The following is a 12256-nucleotide window of genomic DNA, read 5'->3' on the forward strand; positions in this document are numbered from 1 at the left end:
TGTTTCATACCATTTTGGTGTTTTATAATATCCATATTATCTTTAAGTACTTGTATAAAATAGTTTTAGGTAAACATATTAATTAATGTGTACAGTGTATCTTCATGACATCACCCTTTAAAAAAATAAAGTTGTTTGAAGTTCAAATTTCATGAAAAAGTGCTGACATATGTACTTTCCCTCCACTCTGAAGATAAACAGATACCTTGTCCTCCAGTGTAGGTACTTTTCTGTGCAGAAAGAGGAAAGTTCCCAAACCTGGAATGGAATCTTTTGACTCTGGGAGACATATTAAAATGTTTCTAAATTGTGTTATTGTTAGAATAGGAGAAAATGGTTCTAGAGAAGTTCTCAAGCCTTAACTTCCGGGCACTGTCATAATCTAACGTCCTTAATAATCCAGTGCCATTGCTCAGTCAGTTCTAAATACACAAAACATGAAGTTACTCTCTAATCATCAGTTCCAGACAAAAGTGAGTGTCAGGAAAACATATGAATCAGAGCAACAAATACATGATTCCTTGAAAATTACATTTTCTGACTTTTACAACTGATTTCTGACTTATAAGCGACTCTAACTTTAATAAAAAAAAGAATCTATCATTGAAATGTATCAGAATAAATGTTATAAATACACTTTTTATATGTCCATTTAACAATGTAAAACTAGTTCTCTTATATATCTTATTTGTCCACATTTTGAGAAAAATATAAATAAAAAATGGACAGGACTAAATGATTTTGAAGATTTTTACAATAAGAAAATAATAAATGATTCAGGAAATAAATATGCTTAACATGTCTTAAACAAATACAGTACTGCATAGTACTCTAGAAATATGTAATATTTTTATGGTTTTTATGTATCAATTAAAAATTGAAAATTGGGAATATTGTCAAGTGTGGAGGTGAATTTCAGAATAAGAAATTAATGGCCCTTGTATCAGCTTTAGAAAATAATTACACATCAGGATATTTTGTTTATTTTTTCTAGCATTGCTGCCCCAAAGTGTACTTTTCTACATGCTCTTTGACTGATATTTGTTTATGTGAATTGAATCTGTAAGTGTAAGAATGTTCTCAACCTGAGTTAAGTTCAAATTATGTCCTTGAGGTAATACTACTATGTTTTCAACTTATGGTCAGTGTGTGATAGGAAACTTTTTAATGGGTTTTGGAAGAAACAAGTAGAAAATATTATTTCTTCCTTTGCCCTGTCAAGGGAGAGGTACGTGCCTGTTTTGTTCACGCATTATCATTATAGGAATGAGCTATTAATTGGAATTGAATTGTGTGCCTAATGTATGTAGTTCATTTATAAGGCAATTAGATTTGCTGTAATTAAAATAATCCCAAAAACAAATGAAAGGGAGACACAAAACAAAGTGCATGAGCATTCCTCAAAAGTATATAATAATCAGTATTGAAAATACCAGCAAAATTATAGGCACAGTTTATATTCTTCAAAAAATGATATTTGTCATGACATTGCTAGCTAAATATGATGAGATAAGCAGCCTCGAAAATCCACATGCTATATATCAAGGTGGAAATAGAAAGCGCTGTATAGTTATTGGCATGCATAAACAATCCTCATACCCTTGTTTCAGATGAGAAAGTGACCATTTGCCCATCTTTAAAACAATGTCTAGTCTTGCCCTTTGTACTTTTGGTCTCCAAAGCCTCATTGCCACAAGCTAAACTAATCTTATTTCTGTCACTACAGAGTACTGATCATTATCTAGACTATTACATGAGAAATATGAAATGCCCATTATCTTTTGGTAGGATGGAAGAGTTTCTCTTCTCTCAACTCAATTCTTCAGACATCCATCAATTTGTGTATATCCATCACTTCTTTAAAAGGATCATAGTCTAGGGCTTCATATATAATTATGGCAAGATTTTTGTTGTAACAATCTATTTCAAGTTTGTATATATGGCTATTAATTCTTAGTATTTGCCTCAATATGTGTGTGTGCGTGAGTGTGTGTGTGTGTGTGTGTGTGTGTGTGTGTGTGTGTTGGAGAAGGGAGAGAATATTTCTCCTTTGTCTATATCCAATCATTCATTCCTTCCATTTTCTGATCTCATCTCCTCTAACTATTACTTTCCCCAGCAACATCCTTTAGTTTACATCAGAGCCAGAATTCTGACTATAACCCTCTACAGAGCTTAGTTTCAAAGAATTGTAATAAGACCATTATTCACCTTCTTCCCAGCTCATTCCTTTGACTACTTCTGATTCAAGGAATCTTCCCCAACAGGATGTCCAGACAATTGAACTGTTCCCCACTGTCCATTACACAATCAATTTCTCATTTTTTTACTATGTAGCTTGCATTTGTATCATCACTTATTATGTAATCAATATCCTACATGAAATCTCAAGGCTCTTGTTCTGCTTTTGTTATATCAACTTTACTAGAAAAAATCTCAACTCTGGCTTAAATTCGGTTCTCAATTGCCTATGTACCTGCATATGCATGAAGATGGCTGGAGCAAAATAAATATCACAAATTATCTTTTGAAATATATTACCCAAACCAAAATTACTAGATGTTTTTACAGTCCAGGTTCACATCATTGGTTAATTTCCTTACTCTTCTAGAAAATATATTTTCTCCTCAGACTTGTCATGTTGTTTTCCTCGTGTTTAAAATAAAAGGGCTGTTTCTGTTGATCACCACTATTAAATTATGCAACAGCATACCTCTAAAATATGTACACATTTTAATTTAAACTTATGTGGTTATATAAACCTCTCTCTGGTTCTATATACTTCTTTCTGATAATAGTTACAGGTAGGTTGAGACAGGAAGTTTGTAGTTCAATGTGAGGATCACAAGAGCCCAATAGCTATGCACTTATGAACACATAAGATGATGCTAACTAAAATGAACTCCATGTCATGGGAACGAGTGTTATATCACTGTTGTAACTACTTTCAACGTGCCATGTGAAACTGTAGCTTCGTTTGTTGATGATCCTCTTGTATCCCCTTCCTGTGGTTGTACCCACACTATCTATCACTGTATCTCATCTGAGTACCCTGGATACTGTATATACTGGTATTAGAACTAGGAAAGTGAAAGGGAATATCAAAATCGAGAGATGAAGGATAAAAGACAAATGACTCCAAAAGCAATACCTGCAAAACCATTTGGTGTAAACCAACTGAACAACTCATGGGAGGAAAGGGATAGGGGGAGGGGGAGGGAGGCAGGAGGGAGGAAATAACAAATAGTATAAGAAATGTACCCATAGCCTAACATATGAAACTGTAAAAAAATAAAAAATAAATTAAAAAAAATAACAATCATACCACCAAGATCACTAATTACAAACCATCTTAACAAATAGAACACAATGAAAAGCATTTGAAGTCTGGTGAAAATTATGAACATGTGACATAGGACTAACAGTAGAACACGTTGTTAAAAATTCCTGCTAATAGTGTTGCTGAATATATGGTCCACAACACTTCACTTTGTTAAACATAATAAACTGAGAAGTGCAACAAATCAAAGCAAGATAAAACAAGCCATGTCTTTACATATTTGTTGAATAAATTTACACAGACTAGATTTGATTTAGAAAAGTTTACATGAATATTTCAAATATTTGTATTGCTTATTCAGTTATCCCAAATTTCTTTTACTTCAATTATTTTTAAGTATCCAATTTTAAATAGGAAAACCTTTCTAGAAGAATGCCTTCAGTCAATAATACATATGTATACAATAATACAGATGTATACATTCACACACAGCCTATATGTGTTGGTAAATATACATGTACATATACATACACAAACACATATATATCCTACACAAACACATTGATTATACACACAAACATACAGAAAGAAACTCTGGGAAGAGGTATAGTCAATCATGGCTATTGAAACTGTAGTAAATGATCATTAGTCTTCTTGTATATATTGTGATTACCTTAATAAATTTCAGAAAAATAAGCTTACCTTTTCAACACAATATAGTAAGGGATATTTTATTAGTTTAAGGAACAAGCATATTGTAGATAGATGACTGTTGTTAAGTAGGATCTTGAACCCCTTGTGTTTGTCAAAGTAGTAATAAATTTAGAATCAGCTCACATTTGAGATTTGGAGTTTGTAAATTCTTAGTTCATTAACACCAAAAACGACTACATTTAAGTTCTTGACTCTATTATTTTATTTCTGATTAACAAATGATTGTTGTATTTAGCTAGGAACTGGAAAATAATCTATGGGCAGGTTCATTTTCCAGGTAGCCACTCTAAAACTGGTAGAGTACTACTATATAGAAGTTCAGAATAAAATGAAATATGATTACATGGAACTTTCAAACACTAGTTAAAATATAACTTAGGAAGAGCTATGCGAATACCAGCTGTGATGTGTGTGTGTGGTACTCTTGCTTGCATTGTTGATATATGTGCATTTAATTAATTATGGGACATAGAGCTAGTTAGATACTGAGCTGGACTTCTGGCATTGTTTTGTTTTCTTTCTTCCAGATCAAATTAATAAACCAGAATACCAATAATAGAATAAATGTAAAACAAAAACAAAGAAATGTTTTATTGTTTATACTAATGTACATTTCCTTACTTAGATAATATTTATACCAATACACATATGACATGTCAAAATGAAGGAAGTACAAAATACTCACACATATTTTGTCTTCCAAGTTTCAAGGGATTTCAAAGAATTCTAAACTTTAGAGGAGAGTAAAACTGGTTATTTATCATTTTCTAGGTGACAGATAACTAGCAATTTAATTTAAATATTTCAATTGATTGATGTCATACTTTATTACATTTCCATAGAAATTTATCAACAAAACATCAAAATATTGCAGTTGATGTCATTTTAAAAATTCCTCTATATTGTAATGGTAGAATGCAAAAAGACATTATTTTATAACAAAACATTACATTTTCTATGTAGGAAACTAACATATTAACAACAAAATTACAAAATTATTTATATTGAAAAAAGAATTTCACCAAATCACTAGTGTGATTATTGATAAAATATGTGAGATAGGTAAGGATTATTTTGATTCACAAAAAAATCATGCTCTCTTCTATTTTTTTTTAGTATAAGACAGTAAACCATATGTCTTATATTTTAAGACACATATTGCAAAAAAGACTACTCAAGTATTTTAAATCTATTTCCTTTTTAAATTATTGAATGCCACTCCCAGGTTTTTTTTCTAAGTTGAATAGTAATATATGTCTTTTCTTAGAAAATTAGGTTTAATTTTTTTCTGCTAAAGTGACTGAAACAAGCTATTCATTATAGATTGAGACATGTTCATGCAAACATCATTGATTTCATTATAATTTTTTGAGTAAATTTTAAATGTAGAATTTTACACAAGATCCTTAGAACTTTCTGTAGCGAAGTCACATTTTATGGATTTTAACATGCAAAAAAAATTGAGTAACAGCTATTACACTATTAACGTGACTTAGTGAGATAATTTCTGCTAAGAGACAAATGTTCCAATTATGTAAAAATTCCATGGCACTGATTCATCCTTTCTCAAATTGGAACACATTTTGAGCAATCATACATATTAATAATATATTTAACTTGAAAATGCTGTAATATTAACATTATAAACTCAGCCATAAGTACTAGTAGTTCTATTTTATCATAAATGTATTATTTAAAATATCAATCTCATTAATTTATTCAGATATACTTATTCATTGTGAGAATAGGAGGAATAGTTTTTAATGTAGAGAAAAGGGAAAACTGATCAAGATTATGACTGACTGCAAGAGAGGATGTGGTGTATACAATATGGTATATGATGTTGATTTATAATATTGAGAGGATATCAAGATCCATATTTTCACATAAAAATAAGGAACAGATTTCTTGTTGGTAGATCTGTAGTCTTTTCATTTGCCATTTTCTGACTAAATGAGAAGAAAGGTCATAATTTTATTGTGTATTTGTAAAATTATGTTTGAAGTTAATATTTTGAAATCTAACATGAATCCACAAAAGCCATGTTTTGCTGACTCAGCAAACATGTGTTCATGGATTCAGGCAGAGAATAGGGGGAAAGCTTTCTATGGATGACTGTTGGCTTTATAGAGAGAGAGGGGGGAAGAGGTAAAACAAAGGACAATGTAGGAGAGTGATTAGAATAGTGTTGGAGCCAGCCAGCCAGCAGCAAAAGGGATTGAGGGAGTGAGGATTAAAGAAAAAGAAAGATACAAGACAAGAGACAAAAGACAAAAGACAAAAGATGGGGTTTGGGAGGTCTGCAGCTCAAAACTGTAGCTCAAGACTGCAGCCCAATTTATTCTTAACTTCCAGCTCATACACAGCTTAGGAACCAGGGAGTGGCATAGGATTAGCTAAAGTTTAAGAAAACAAGAAGGCCCTGAAGTTGGTAACAAAAGGCAGTACAACAAGATAAGGTTGAATGGTTTACATAAAACAGACTCTTGTGGACGTAATAAAACATCTCCGAATTATTTCTGTCCTTCAAGTAAGCCATGTCCTTGAACATCCTTGAGATAACAACATAGCCAGATGTCAGGATGAACTTTGTTGTTGGCTCCCTAAGCCATGACCTTGCACATCCTTGAGATAATCATCACTGTTGGCTCCCTACAGAATAGGATATGTAATCAAATTGGGTCACAGAAGTTATGAGATTTAAAGGTTGTAAAATAGTGGATATATGCAGGTACAGGAGATATGATGGGGAAATAGAGAAAGATTTGTAGAACTGTATGATTGAAAGGAATGAGCTGGAGTAACGAGTGGAGTGTCTTGAGGTAGAACACTTTCACCTGAGATTTGATATGCAAGTAACTATCACAATATATGTGCATACTCTCTAACAATTTTAGAGAGTTAGATCTAGAACTTTATGATAGAAGTGGATAGAATGTAGTTGAAGGGAATAGAAAATAGTACGTTTTAAATAGTAAAAGTAAGGTTTTTCTAATTTATAATCATGTGGTGTGTGCGTGTGTGTGTGTGTGTGTGTGTGTGTGTGTGTGTGTGTAAGTGCTGAGGCTTGAACTCAGGGCTTAGGTGCTGTCCCTGACCATTTTTGCTGAAGGCTAGCACTCTACCACTTGAGCTTCAGTTTCACTTTTGTCTTTTAGATTATTAACTAACAATTAAAGTCTTGTGGACATTTTGCCTGAGTTGACTTTGAACAAACATCCTCATATCATAGGCTTTTAAGTAGCTTGGATTACAGGTATGACCCACCTGAACTCAGCTTGATAAAGTTGTTTTAAAATAGAAGTTTTAACTACAAAAACAATTAAAAGGAAAACGAGGATTCTCAAATAGATATGCTGCTTTCATTTATAAGTATTCCCACAATTAACACTCCCAATGAGGGTGTATTGGCACATAATGATCACTCATAGTCCACAGTTTACATCAGTTTATTCTTGTGATTTGCATTGTATTTGTTTGAGTATATACATAATGATACACACACACACACACACACACACACACACAGACATCTTTGTAGTTTCACAGAAAATTCACCACCTTCAAAACTTTGTTCTCTCTTTCCTTTTCCCTACTCAAACCTCTAAAAAAAATTTGTGGGCTATTATTTGTCTTTTTCAAAAGATCATAGAGTTAGAATCATACAGTGTGTACAGTTTTTATAGTTACTGTTGATATCACTTACATTGTCTCATGTCTTTTTGTGCCTGGTTATTATATAGATTTTGAATGATTTTGATTGCTTTTGAAGTATTCCATCTGATGGATGAACTTTTATTTGTGTATTTATGTACCAAAGGACAAGATATTGGATTCCATAAGTTGGTAATCATTAGTAAAGTCTATGTAAACACATCCATTCTTGTTTTTGAGGATATAAGTATCAAGTTTAGGTCAATTTCAAAATACATGAATGGGAATATTACAGATTCATTTATAATATTTTATATGAATTTCTAGTCTTCCAAAGTGACTAGTATTTTACATTACTACCAGCAAAGATTGAGAAATTATCTTGTTTCAAATCCTAAACATCATTGATGCTATCTGTAATCTAGACTTTGACATCCCTGTAAGGCTATACTTGTGTGCTATCACATTACTTTTAAAATTGTATATTCTCAATGTTATATAGTAGACATATCCTTTGATGTTTATTTAGTATATGTAAATCTCTTTTTATAGAATTATCTACTCACATTATTGATCTGCTTTTCATTGGATTTTTCCTTTTTTAGTGTTTTGAATGAAACTTTTGTCATGTACGCAAGCACATTTGCTTGTTTTATATTCATCAATATCTTACTAATGATATTTTACTGCCCTGAAATATAGTAATGACAATCTTGAAAACTAATTCCCAATGAAACAATACTATGAAAGAGGAGATTGTTCTGAAGATACTTAATCATAGAAGAGAAAAACAAGAACACTAGAAAAAAAGCAACTTAGTATTTCCCCTTGGAACCTTACATTTTTATTTGTGGCTAATAACAAAGATTATGTTAATTTTTTAAGAGAAAGGATTTATTTATATGCTTTTTTCCTTATGATTTTGTGTGGATCTTTTTATTTACATATCAAGAAAATATATTCTTTTTCTAGTACGTACTTGAATTTACCTATTAACTTTTACATTACCGTCTTGCCTTAAATTTCACTGTAAATATTTAGGGCCACATGATTGAATCCAATATGCATTGATAAATTTATGCAATGTTATTTTTAATTTTCATGATAATTTCTTCATTAATATTGAATAATTTAGAACAATATATTGATGTATAATGTATTTATTTTATGGTATTATGTCATTGAATAGTGGTCAGGTATATATATGTAGATATGTATACATACATATACGTAGATATATAGATGTATATATGTAAATATACAGATACATATTCTTTAGGCTACTGTTGTTTGAAATAAAATTCTTTCGTCCTTTTACCTTCTCTATGCATAAAACTATCTGGATTGTCAATGATTTTTAGATTAATATTGATGTATCTCTCTATTTTTTTCTCAACAGGAATTACTTTTGAAAACTCCTGTTGTATTAATAAATTACTCATCTCTTCCTTTAATTCTATCATCTTTGCTTCTTATCTTTTGAAGATAGTGTTATGTATGCATCTTGGTAAAGAACTATAATTTTTTCTTGATTAATTACATCTTAGTTAATTATCTTATACCACTAATTTCTGATTATATTCTCCCAGTTTCACTCAGATAGAATGCATCTAATTCATCATAACATAACTTTAAATTTATCTTTATTCCTCAGATTTATGAGCTAACTTACACGTGTGATATTCCTGAAAGCATTATTTACAAATTCTATTTCCAGTTGTGTTCCAGGAAACTCCATTTTCAGCGTTTTTATTTCAAGGAGCAACTATTACCAGATTTTCCATAATTTTTATGTGCTCTTTTTTCTCATAGCTTAGCTTACAGTGTTACTTTCAGGGCTTATACATTACTATTTTTAGGCTGGGAATGTGGCTTAGCGGTAGAATGCTGATCTAGCATGCATGAAGCCCTGGGTTCCATTCCTCAGCACCACATACACAGAAAAAGCTGGAAGTGATGCTGTGGCTCAAATGGGTAGAGTGCTAGAATTGAGTAAAAGAAGCTCAGGTACAGTGTACAGGCCCCAACTTCAAGCCCCAGGACTGGTAAAAGAGAAGAAAAAAATATTATTTTTAAATATATAAAATTAATTATTACCTTGTGATAGAAAATGATACTATAATGTCAATACTATTGTTCAAATATATTAGACTTTGTCAGAAACCATGAAGACATCCAGGAAAAGAAGAAAGGAAAGGTTTATTGCTGGCAAGACCCCTCTCCACTGGGAGAAGTGACAAGTGTGCGATCTATTGTCTGGGGTGACATATAACCTAGGAGGTTTTGGAGGCTGGAACCTCAGTATGGACATGCAGACCAGGGGCTTCACCATGTCATGCTATGATTGATGGCTGCTCTCATGGGGGTGGTGGGGAGGGCGTCTTGCAGCTTCCTTGACCCTAGATGTCACTTGTAAGGGTATCTTGTTGCCTTATATGGTCATAATTGCCCTAAAGGACTGCCATCTTAGGGCAGAGCAGATGGAGGCTATTTACTGACCTTACTAGATGAGCCTAGTATTGCCTAGGGAAGGAGCATGCTAAGCTATGGGAGAGTAGGCTATCAAGCTTACAGCTATGAAGCTGCTAAATATATGTTGCTTTGACTCTTGTTTTCTACATGAAAACTGTTTTCCTTAAGAATATTCACTCTACCACCCTGTGAAAAGGAGAGAGTGGTCTTATTCTAGGAAAATTTTAAAGCCCATCATTGCTAGAGGTTTTTGTATAGATGCCACCAGTATAAAAACATGTGTACATTCAAGAAGATATTCCACTCCTGTAAGCCATGATCTACAAAATGCCTGCTTCATCTCATTACAAATATTCAATTCCTTCCTCTAGGCTCTTCGTACTCCATCAAGTGCAGCAATGATGATGATGATTTGTAGAAATAGCTTTTGCAGAACATTTTGGTTACAGTTAATCAAGAACAATTTTAATTCAAGTGAATAAAACAAACTACTAGCTATTCTAAAATTTTTTTCTGTTATTAACAGGTCTTTATTCTTAAAAACTTCCTAGCATCCTTATGGCCAGAAGGGTTTCCACTTAAATTCTTCATGTTTATTTATGCAATGACTTTGTCTTTATCCTGTTAATGATTTAGTTAATATGTAACCTAAGGGCTGTAACTTCTCTGATTTTTATGCATATAAGAGAATTAAGCTGCCTCCCACACAGTCCCCAACAGGTATAAGAATTAAAAGAAGCACTAGGAGAATGTACCTCATGAAGGTACATTGTTTTATCCTATGGTAGATACTATAAAAAGTCTGACTACTTAGAAGAAAAAGGTATACTGTCATTATGATAGATAAGAAGCAAAAGTATATTCTCTGAATGAAAATGAGAAGACAAAAGAATATTGAAAAATAAAAAAGCCAATGGAAGTATAAGAATTTAGTTAAGTATTTTCAAAGTATACAACTTTTTATCTGGAGCATCTCTCTATAAATAGAAAATATACAAACACACACATATATACACATATATATGCACAGCCATACATATGTTGCTCATTTTATTTTATTTTTTTTGCATTATGCGTGAGTATGATATTTTAATAGATTTAAACTTTTCTTAGGGAGCTGGGGATAAGGCCTAGTGGCAAGAGTGCTTGCCTCGTATACATGAGGCCCTGGGTTCAATTCCCCAGCACCACATATACAGAAAATGGCCAGATACAGAAAATGGCCAGAAGTGGCGCTGTGGCTCAAGTGGCAGAGTGCTAGCCTTGAGCAAAAAGAAGCCAGGGACAGTGCTCCGGCCCTGAGTCCAAGCCCCAGGACTGGCCAAAAAAAAAACAAAAAACTTTTCTTAGGTACCTACTAGGCCAAGTAGAAAGTTTGTTTGATCAGACTAAAAATGTCATATTTCAACACTGGTCATATAACACTAAAGTAGATCTTAAAATTCATTTTTGGGGCTGGGGATATAGCCTAGTGGCAAGAGTGCCTGCCTCGGATACACGAGGCCCTAGGTTCGATTCCCCAGCACCACATATACAGAGAACGGCCAGAAGCGTCGCTGTGGCTCAAGTGGCAGAGTGCTAGCCTTGAGCAGGAAGAAGCCAGGGACAGTGCTCAGGCCCTGAGTCCAAGGCCCAGGACTGGCAAAAAAAAAAAAAAAAAAAAAAAATTCATTTTTGAATGGCCATAAATATTTAATATATGGTGCAGTAATTTCAGCACATTTCTCTCATGTTTTTATATGACTACAAGTCAAGTAACATCCAACAATTTCATTAGTCAGAATATTATAACATCTTTTAAAAACATATGGAGTATGAAGTATTAAGTTATAAAGTATTTTATAAATTTTATCTGTGGAAATACAATTCCAATAAAATACTAAACACAAAGAATAAAAATTAAAATGCTACTTTATTTAAGAGTGACATTAATGCAATTTTAAATTAAGTATGCTTGATGAAATATTATTCTAATCTTAAGGAACGCTACATGAAGGCTGTGATTTGATTTACATTGAGGAAATGCTTATTTTAGATAGGTTAGCAATCAATAGTACCATCCAATCAATGGAAATTCTTTTCTAGCAGTAATTTTAAAATGTATATATTTATACTGCATGTATTAACACAGTAAAA

The sequence above is a fragment of the Perognathus longimembris genome, chromosome 11 (genome assembly GCF_023159225.1).
Source record: "Perognathus longimembris pacificus isolate PPM17 chromosome 11, ASM2315922v1, whole genome shotgun sequence".
Classification (NCBI taxonomy): Eukaryota; Metazoa; Chordata; class Mammalia; order Rodentia; family Heteromyidae; genus Perognathus; species Perognathus longimembris.